General features: G+C 52.6%; 1 protein-coding gene across 2 annotated transcripts in view; it reads right to left on the reverse strand.

Annotated features, from left to right (window-relative positions):
- DHCR7 (7-dehydrocholesterol reductase) overlaps positions 1 to 6,611 on the reverse strand; it is an 18,064-nt gene extending 11,453 nt beyond the window's left edge. The window contains exons 1-2 of one of the 2 annotated variants that reach the window (XM_019654730.1): positions 6,468 to 6,611; positions 964 to 1,092 (exon numbers count right to left, since the gene is read on the reverse strand). The gene's annotated coding sequence lies outside the window, so the exon portion shown is untranslated. Of the gene's footprint in view, positions 1 to 963; positions 1,093 to 6,444 lie in introns of both variants that reach the window. The other variant, XM_019654731.1, reaches the window with a different exon arrangement.
- Positions 6,612 to 9,684: the final 3,073 nt, after the last annotated feature.

Consider the following 9,684-nt stretch of genomic DNA (forward strand, 5'->3'; position numbering starts at 1 on the left):
ATGATGGTGCCAACTTGGGCCAGTGAAGCAGCGTCCTCCACAACTAGACTGAAGAACAAAACAACAGCAACTTGTCTGTTCCCCTTCCCCTAATTCCCTAGCACTGTTCCCATCCCCCCAATTCCCCAATAAAAATGTTTAAAAAAAAAAATCTAAAAGAATCATGCTAACAGCCAGTTGGGCTGTGGAAGACAATGATGGAAAACTTTAAAAATTCTAAAGGAAACTTTGTTCAACTTAGAATTCTATTCCCAGGTTAGCCGCTAAGTCAGGAGACACAGGAGATGAGAAAGCTGGTAACGCCCAACGAAAGGATAAAAGCCAGGACGACACTGCAGTGGAAGGGACAGTCCACATGGGACGAGAATCACTATAGGGAGAGGGGGATGGAAATGATACACTTTGTTGTGAAGAAAAAAGATACCAAAACTGACCCAGTCAGCACCCCACCCGCCCCGATCCTGTTTCCACACCAAGCTGTGTCCATTTCGGGAGCCGACACAGGCGCGTGCCACAGAGGAAGGGACAGCAGAGGGCCTGGCACCCAAGGGACGGATAGTGCTGTGGAGACAATGCCTACGCCAACATCATCCCCGATTACCTACCCAGCTGCGAGATTGCAAAAGGCCAGGGAATGAACAGCCTCAGAGCTAAGCGTGGAAAAGCCAAACAGAGAACGCCGCCAAAAGGGAAAAGTGTGCCTCCGAGGGGTTAAAATGACACCACACACACATGCTGCGCTTATTACAGCGCTCCTTCACCTCTGTCACAAGCACTGAATTTTGTAATGTACGCGTAATGTCCTCGGCAATGACGGCTGGGATTAGGGGAGACGGAGGCGTGCTGGGTGAATTCCATTGTTTTTCCTAAGATTCACAGACAGGTGCTGATGCTGAGAGCGGAGGCCGCAGCTGCCTTTGCTTTTCCGAGGCGGAAGGGTTGCCCACGAACCACAGTGCTTACCTCCCACCTCTCGGCAAGGGCTCTGACAGCAGCACGGAGGTCCCGCTTCTTGAACTGGTCCCTTTAAAATCTCTAGGCTCTTACGATCCAAAGGCGCGCTTGGTCCTTCTCAGCCTGTTGAGCAATGGCCTGCAGGGGGACACCAACATATGAAGGACACTCAGGGAGCTGGCATTTCAGGATGGAAGGCAGGTAAGGACCCAAATGATATTTACGCAAGGCCCCACTGTGGGAACCAAAGGCGAGGTACACTCTCGGCGTTCAGGGGTTCAAAAGCAGACGAGGACCCATGGAGGGGGCATCGCCCAGGAGGCATCCTGACCACACAGCCCCTTTGCCCGGCACACACGGGGTCTGGCGCAGTAAGTGCTCAGTAACAACGGGTGGGACTGGGTGGAGGGTCAGGGACGTGCCGCCTGGGCCTTGCGCTCTCCCAGTCAGACGCAGGCCTGAGGACCAGCATCGAACGTGCGGCGTGTTCTCCGCAGACTCGCTCTGACACATTTCTAGAAGCTTGCTTGTGCCCTCAGCCCGGATCTGGGCCCCCAGGGCGCGCTCACGCCCGTCAGCACGTGCTGAGAACACGCGCGGCAGTGGCAGTCTGCACTCAGAGCCCGGCTCTCTGTACTCGCTGTGTGACCGGGAATGCTGTGTGCCCTCCAGGACCCGTCAGTAATAAACCTTGTCCTCAAAGTTCCTGTATGGTTTGTGCTGAGGTATGTCCTGTGATCATAAGGACTATGAGAGCCGGCCCGGCCCCAGCACTGCCCGGTGGGCGAGTGTCCCAGGCCCCCCATCACCACCCACAGCAGGCTGGGACCAACAAAATGGGTGCCTTAAGCCCCGTGCCAGCTTCCTGGCACCCTGAGGGCTTAGTAATTTGGGAGGCATGAGAGACTCAGGACCACAGCAGGGAGGGCTGGGGGAAGGCCCAGGGGGCCCAACGGTCACCATCAAGGCCGCCAGTTCCTGTTGTTTACACTTGCTAAGCCTCAGTTTCCCCATCTGCAAAGGAAATGGAGTCATGGTGCCCACTGCTGGGAGCCCTCCCCAAGCCTCCCCAGAGTTCACCTAAGGGTGGGTCCACTGTCACCAGTACTGCCGTCGGGACCACGCAGGCCACAGGAAGGCTCAGCTGGGCTCACGCAGGGCAGCGGTGTGAGGTTCAGGTGGGCAGAGCCCCGAGGTCTGAGGGGGATGCACCCACAGTGCCCGAACCCACAGTGTCTGGTTACCCACTGCGTACTAATCCCCCCTCGACTTGTGGCTTAAAGTCTTTCTAGCCTCTCTCACTGTTTGTGTGGGTCAGGAATTTGGGGAGGCCCTGGCTCGGTGGCTACGGCGTGGGGGTGTGCTGGAGCGCCAGCTCTTTGCGTGATCTCCCGGGTGGCCGTCAGGGGAGGAGCCGGTGGGGTTCCAGCAAACAAGGCGGAAGGTGCCCCGCCTTTCCTAACCATGCCTGGGAAGGCAAGTGTCATCTACCACTCCCAGCAATTCTGCTGGTTACAGTCACAAGCCCCCGCCCTTCAAGGAGTGGCAGGAAAGTACAACAGGAGGTACTGCTGAGGATGTCACTGGATGACACAATCCACCGCAGGTAAGGCAGTTACAGGGCTACAGGGTGCCTCCCATGATCCAGCCGCACACCAGCTCACTGAATTCCCACACCGGCCCTGGAGAGCGGGACGTTAGCAAACCCGTCTTACAGGCGACGAGGTTGAGGCCAGCAAGGTGGAGCGCGTTGTGTTCCCCTCACACAGACCTAGTGGGATGGAGCTGGGCCCACAGCAGCCCCACCGCCCGAGACACACTTGGGAGGCTGTGCAGTAAAATTCAGACTAACGAACGGAAATGATGGTGATGCTAACTGTTCTGAGGGCCGCCCCAGGTACCACTGTAATATACACCCAGGACCACATTGTTGGATCATTACCAAACAGCCGGGGGTCTGTTCTGGCAACGTGTTAAGTCAAAGGAGGGGGGAGACTGAAAAATACCGACATGCCCCGAACTGGACCTCAGATGAACACGAATGATAAAATTCAGAATCAGCGAGGAGGTGACAGGTCTCTCCGGGTGTGAGGACCGTTCTGGGGGCCAGTCGGCCCAGCATCTCCTGAGGGAATTTGTCTGGGGCCCTATACAGCTGGCTGTCAACACGCGGAGGTCAGCACTTGCACTGGAGTTTCCTGCATATATTTGCGAAATACTGGCAACAGCTAAATAACCATCAGTAAGACCAGATAAATAACGACACACCCATACAGTGGAATACTCAGCCATTTTTTAAAAAACTGAAATCGACAGGGAAAAAAGTTCCCTGACGTGTCAAAGCACAGGGACAAGTTACAAGACAGTCCATCATTAGAAAGACTATTTAGAAAGCTAAGCAGCAAAACCTTACACTGAAAATACGGGTGGGTTTTTTTCCTTCTTTTCCCCAGATACGTGCTTGTATAATAAAATAATTAAACAACAACAAAGAGTTTTTTAACAGCTCTTGGCATCATAAGATCCACAATTCTGGGAACACTTGTGGCTCTAACGGGGTCAGGGAGATGAGCATCTGGGGTGATTCTTGGGTTTCCCTGCAGCTTTCTACATCCGAGCACCCCCTCCGGCCCTCTGAGGCTGTCACTCCCACGGGCAATTCACAAGCCTCACTTGCCAAATGCAGGGGCTGCCACCTTTGAGCTCTCGGTGCTAGAGAGCTCTGGCCTGGCTGACCTCGGCCAGCTTGGGGTCCAGGCTGGGGCAGTTTCTGAGGCCTCCAGAAAAAGGGCGTGTACAGTCGGTGGAAGGAAATCCCCAGAGACGCTGACCTCTCCTTCTAGAGCAGCGGTTCTCAACCTTCCTAATGCCGCGACCCCTTAATACAGTTCCTCATGTTCTGGTGACCCCCGACCATAAAATTATTTTCATGGCTACTCTATAACTGTCATTTTGCTACTGTTATGAACCGTCATGTAAATATCTTTTTGTTTTCTGATGGTCTTAGGCGACCCCTGTGAAAGGGTCGTTCGACCCCCAAAGGGGTCGCGCCCCACACGCTGAGAACCGCTGTTCTAGAGGGTAAACTGCAGCTCTGACAGCAGCCGTAGGGGTCTGCTTTGTGAAAGATGCACCATCTACGCTCACTGTAACCCAAGTCTAAAAGTCAAGCGTCCAAGTCCCTCCCCTTTCCCCGCCAATCCATCCCCAGGAGCCAGTCACGTCCGTGGGTCTTCTTCCAGATTGTTCCATGAGTTGTTACACAATACACACCCACACGCACTCCTTGTTCCCCAAGAATTGGTTCGTATCTAGACGCGTCTGCAAGTTGTCCTACCTTGGTATGCAGCTTCCTCTGCTCTAGACCTACTATATAAACCTGTCCCTTTTTTTTGGCTGCAAGTTACGGAAGAGGATTGTGTTAGAAGTAATCCAAGATTTAATGGTACGTGGACGTCCCTGAGTTGTCCCTGCAAAGTGTCCTGGTTTGTCGGTGGGAAAAGTGTCCTACAAGAGGAAGGACTCCACCCGCTAGGTCTGCCCCCTCCTGGGGGCCTTCAAACACCTGGCCTCTCCAGCTCCCTCACACCAGCCATCCACATACTGGACAGAATAAACAGGACACTTCAAAAGTCTACTGAAAGGAGATTTGCCAGATTGTGCTCAGAAACATCGGGTCATTTTTTGCTTCACCAAGATTGGACAAAAGGGTCCTTTTCACTAGAGGTTACCCTTAAATCTGGACTCCCAATGTGGCATGCTGTGGGCCTGGCTCCTGTTCCTTTACCTAAGTAGCTTTAAGAACTCAGGAGGGCACAAGGAGGGTGCCCCGCCCTATGCCCAGGGCGCTGGGTGCCAAGTGCATCTGCGGGCAGACTACCCAGCTCCCTCCTCAGCTCTAGGGAGAAAGTCAGGTGAGAAGCACAAACTTTCAGGCAAAAGAAGCCATGCAGTCGGCGAGGAATTCTTGCTCTCCAGTCACCTCAAACCATCAGTGTGGGGGTTTGGGGGGTGCAAATGTCCAGGATGGTGTTCTGCCCACACTCCCACGCCCCTAAAGGCATTACAGATGGAGCCGTTGCCCCAAAACAAAGCAGTGTCGCCAGGGTTGTAGGTTTGAGCATGGACTCTGCCACCCTCTAAGTACGTGACTCTACAGGTCACTTCGTCTCTCGGGAGCCTCAGTCTCATCTGTCAAATGGAGGTGATGCCTAACAAGTAGGTTGTTCTGAGAATTAAGGTTAAAGCACGAAGCACAGTGCCCGATACACAGGAAACGCCCAGTAAATGACAGGTCTCAGAAACTACGTTCAATAAAAATGCTCTTCATTTCGAGCTTTCTCCTTGCCTTTCTTTACCTTTTGTCAGAAATCTTACCAGAGCAATTCCTGTCCTTAAAAACCTTTGCAATAATATAAGGCCGGACAATTAAGTTCACGAACTCATCCTAGAAAAAGTGCTGCCTACCTCATTGCTGAATGTCACTACGGTCACCTTCGAAGTCCTCCCCTTGGGAAGCTATGCACCCACGCCAGCACCTAGTCCACCCTTCAAAGCAATTTTGGAACTCTTTTTCTGGAACGGCCATTAGAGCTATTGTCATATTACCCTTGATGTCCCGAATGTCATCAAAATGTCTTCCTTTCAATATTTCCTTTATCTTCAGGTAAAGAAATAAGTCACCGGGGGCCAGTTCAGGTGAGTAGGGAGCGAGTTCCAATACAGTTACTTGTTTACTGGCTAAAAACTCCCTCACAGACAGTGCCGTGTGAGCTGGTGCATTGTGGGGATGCAAGAGCCGTGAATTCTTGGCAAAAAGTTCAGGTCGTCTGAGTTTTTCACGCAGCCTTTTCAGCACTTCCAAATAGTAAGCTTGGTGAACTGTTTGTCCAGTTGGTACAAATTCATAATGAATAATCCCTCTGATGTCAAAAAAGGTTACCCACATTGTTGCAACAAGCTCTCGAACTTAACTGTCAGACCTGGCATGTCCAGGAAAGAGGCAATATCATTATTTTAGGAGCTGGAAAGTGGGAATGGCTGGAAAAGGAGAGAGGGCCTGTGGGGCCTTTTGTGGCCTCCTGCACAATTCCTGTGCATCAACCTGACCCACCTCGTCCCCTACCCTCCCCCCCCCAAAAAAAATTCATTTCTAGTAAAGCAGTTCAGGTTCGGCTTCTACCTAATTCCAGCTGCTGCTCACTTGTTTCGTCAAACAGAAAACTGGATCCGCTCGCATGGGGCACCCGGGGAAGGAGTGGGCCTACCGGGCCCACGCAGCACTGACCCGGCTCCGCCCCTCCACGGCTGCCCCATTGAGCTCCCGAACACCGTGACAGAACGTCCCCAAGGAACCGTCTCGGGGTAGGCCAACCGGCGACCCTACACCTCCAGCCTCTCCTCACCTGAACACATGCCACCCCTCCTCACCTGAGCGCGCCTCCAAAGCAACGGCCCCAATCTCACCTACGCGACGCAACCTGTGCCCACCTGAGCACACATCGCCTCCTCACCTGCTGCGCACGCGCCCTGACCTGCGCGCCCAGCCACCTGCGCGTCCGGCACCTGCAAACACCGCTCGCTCGCTCACCTCCCCGACCAGCTTTGAAGCCGCCCGGACCCGCGCGGTGTAACCCAATCGTAGTCCCGCCCCCACGCTGACGTATTGCGGTGGACGACCAATCCGAGGCGGGCCCTGCGCAGCTGGCGTCCCTGCGCCCCGCGATTGGCCGCAGCGCCTCGTCCTATCCCCTGAGCTGACTCCGGGCCACCTCGCGCGCCACTCTGCTGCGGCGGGGCGCGAGATTGACGGCCGAGGGGCCGCCCAGAGGGTGGCCTGCTCAGCGTGGGCGGGGAACCAGGCCTACTTCCGAGCCGCAGGGGCGCTGCGGGGGTGGCCAAGAGAGCCTGCGCGAGGCTCCGCCCCTCGTCAACTGGGAGGTTGTGGGCGAGCTGGTTGCCCCATGCCTCCGTTTTCTCTTCTGCCAGTGGTGCTTCAAAGGCACGCAGCAAACACAGAGTATCTGGTGCCCAGGTGCTGGGCCCACAGCAACCCAACAAGCGGATAAAATCCCTGCTCCGGGCTCACGTTGGGGGGCGGGGAGAAGGGGCGTAATAACCAATCAACAAGCAGGTATGGAGGGCGTCAGAGGGTGGTATTGAGAAGATTAAAGCAGGGTGAGAGATTGTGTAAGTAGCAAGTTTTATTTAGGGGTGTCAGGCAGGGCTCTCTGCTAGGAGGCCATCACAGGTCGGTTCCCCAGGAAGGGACCTGGAGATGGGAGTTTAGGACAGGGATCACACGTGTGCAGAGATGGGAGAGGAGGAAGCAGCAGGGTTGGACAGGGAGAAGCTGGGGGGCAGTGCCCCTGGGCTTCGGCCTACCGCGTGCGGAAGCTCTGGTGATAAGCGAGCCCCTCAGAGTTGTCCCGTGGGCCCTCCTGCCTCCATCAGTCATTAGACATGGGCCACCCTTGCAAGGACATGACCTTGGGCCCGACAACTGCACAACCCAGGCAGCCCCTGGAGGGGTGGGCAACTGAATGAAAGTGTCTGTAGACCCACCCTACTCTCTGCATCTGAGGCAGCGGGGTTACTAGCGGAGGAATCTGGTTGGCACATTTCTGTGTACCTCACAGAGACATTTATTTTTTCCTGCAGTTTTTTATTGTGAAAAATGTCAAATATACAAACCAGTTGAATATATAGTCAAGTGACATTCATACACCTAGATTCAGCAGCTGAATGTCCACTTTTCTCTCCCTTGATCTGTGTGTGTATGTGTATACTCCCCATTTCCCCCCTGAACCATTAATTAGCGATAAGTGATACCGCCCACCTAAATACTTCAGTATCTATCTCCTAAAAACAAGGACATGCTCCTATGTTACTAAACTAAAATGACCACATTCTGGAAATCTCACGCCAATTCAATGCTATTATCTAATATATTGTCCATATTAGTGTCCCCAGTTGTCCCAGTAATGCCCTTTCTAGCTCTTTTTTAAAACCCAGGACCTAACTGGGAAGCCACACGACGCATTTCGTTGCCATGACTCCCTAGCCTTCCTCCCAGATCTCTGACCCCGCCTTGAGATCTCGTTTTATTGTTTTTGTTCTTCCTGACATGACAGTTTTGCAAAGTCAAGGCTAACTTTCCTCAGCGTCTCTCTCCATGGGGTTGGGGCTGTTTTCCTCACCCTTGCGCTTAGGTTGTGCATGTTGGGGCAGGACCATATGCTACATAGATGATGTCGTGTCTTCCTGCGTGTTCCAGGTGGTTTCTGCCAGAAGCCTTCCGTTTTCCAAACCTCATGATTAATAAGTAACCTGTAGAGTGAGACTTTGAGACCCTGTGTAAACACACGCTGTTCCCAAACAACCTTTCGCATTGAATGATGACTCTTGCCTGAATCACTGTCTTCTTGGTGCAAAAGGGTGGTTTTCTAATTTTATCATTCCTTCAAAATCTGTAAGTTGACATTTTTCTGTAAAGAATTTCCCTCTTCTATGTAACTTAGGTTTTTGTCAGTGTGGACTAATAGATTTTTTTGCTTATTGAGTTATGATCCTGTACTGTCATTAACTTTAAAAAAAACATCACTACCTTTTGGATACTCAAATTGTCCCAGTTTTGGCCGGTGGGAGCCCCTTCAAACTGACTCCTTTTTTCAAATAACATGTCCTCACTCCCTCTTTCCTAGAGCACTTCTTTATTTTCTGCTGCCACCAGATTTTTGAGGAGTCTCCCCTTCCAAGCCCCAGGCCTAGAGTCATCCATTGTTGACAGGAGACATTGGAACAGAGATCTGGGAGAACCCAGGGATTTCTGGGAATGGAAACGTCCCCCACAGAGTTGACATAAGGATTAAATGATCAGATAAACATTCTTGTGCTTTTCTGGGGGTTCCCGATTGTCTGTCGTGAACAAGCATTACTTTATAAACAGGAAAAAAAGCTATTTAAAATGTGGAAACATGTATATGTACCTGTATATGTACAGAGGTAGCAATGCAAATCAGGAGAAAAGGATGGACTATTCAATGATGGTGAGCCCGTTCTTACATGGAAAAAAGTCGGATTCCTACCTAAGTGGACTAAAGAGTGAAATATGAAAAGAACAGCTGAAAAACTGCAGGTAGTGAATAAGTACAAACGCTTCGGAGAAGGAATTTGGCAATGTTTAGTAAAGTTGAACACGTGCATGTCACTATTTCGGCAAGCTGCGAGTAGGCGTGTAGACCCGGGAGAAACTGTCAACGACAGCTATAAACTCTAGGTGGCCCCAACGGAGACGCCTGTAGAAATGGGATTAGCGGCACTGCGTGTGTGTGTGCAAGCCCCTGTGTGTGTTAGCGGAACACTAATAACTTCAATGCCATCCGTTATTGAGCGGAGAAATTGCGTTTTATTCCTACAGTGTGGAGTGCCACCCTGCAGAAAAATCGTAAAAAGAATGTGTCTGATATTACAGGGGAAAATATCAAGTTGCAGAAGCACATTAAGGTGCACTTTTTAGGGAAACGTGGAATAAAATAGAGAGTGAGGGCAGCCTGCCCTTAAATCTGCGCTCCGGACCTGGCAACTAGCCAATCGGCCAGCGTTAGCGTTGGGGCAGCGCCGGTGAAGCCGGCAGGGGTGGGGCTATCGGCGTTGATAGGCGGCTGGCGGACCCCTCGCTGCGCAGGCGCGGCCTGAGCTCCGCGGGCGGGGCGGGGCGGGGCGGGGCGG

The sequence above is a fragment of the Hipposideros armiger genome, unplaced genomic scaffold (genome assembly GCF_001890085.2).
Source record: "Hipposideros armiger isolate ML-2016 unplaced genomic scaffold, ASM189008v1 scaffold_228, whole genome shotgun sequence".
NCBI classification, from domain to species: Eukaryota; Metazoa; Chordata; class Mammalia; order Chiroptera; family Hipposideridae; genus Hipposideros; species Hipposideros armiger.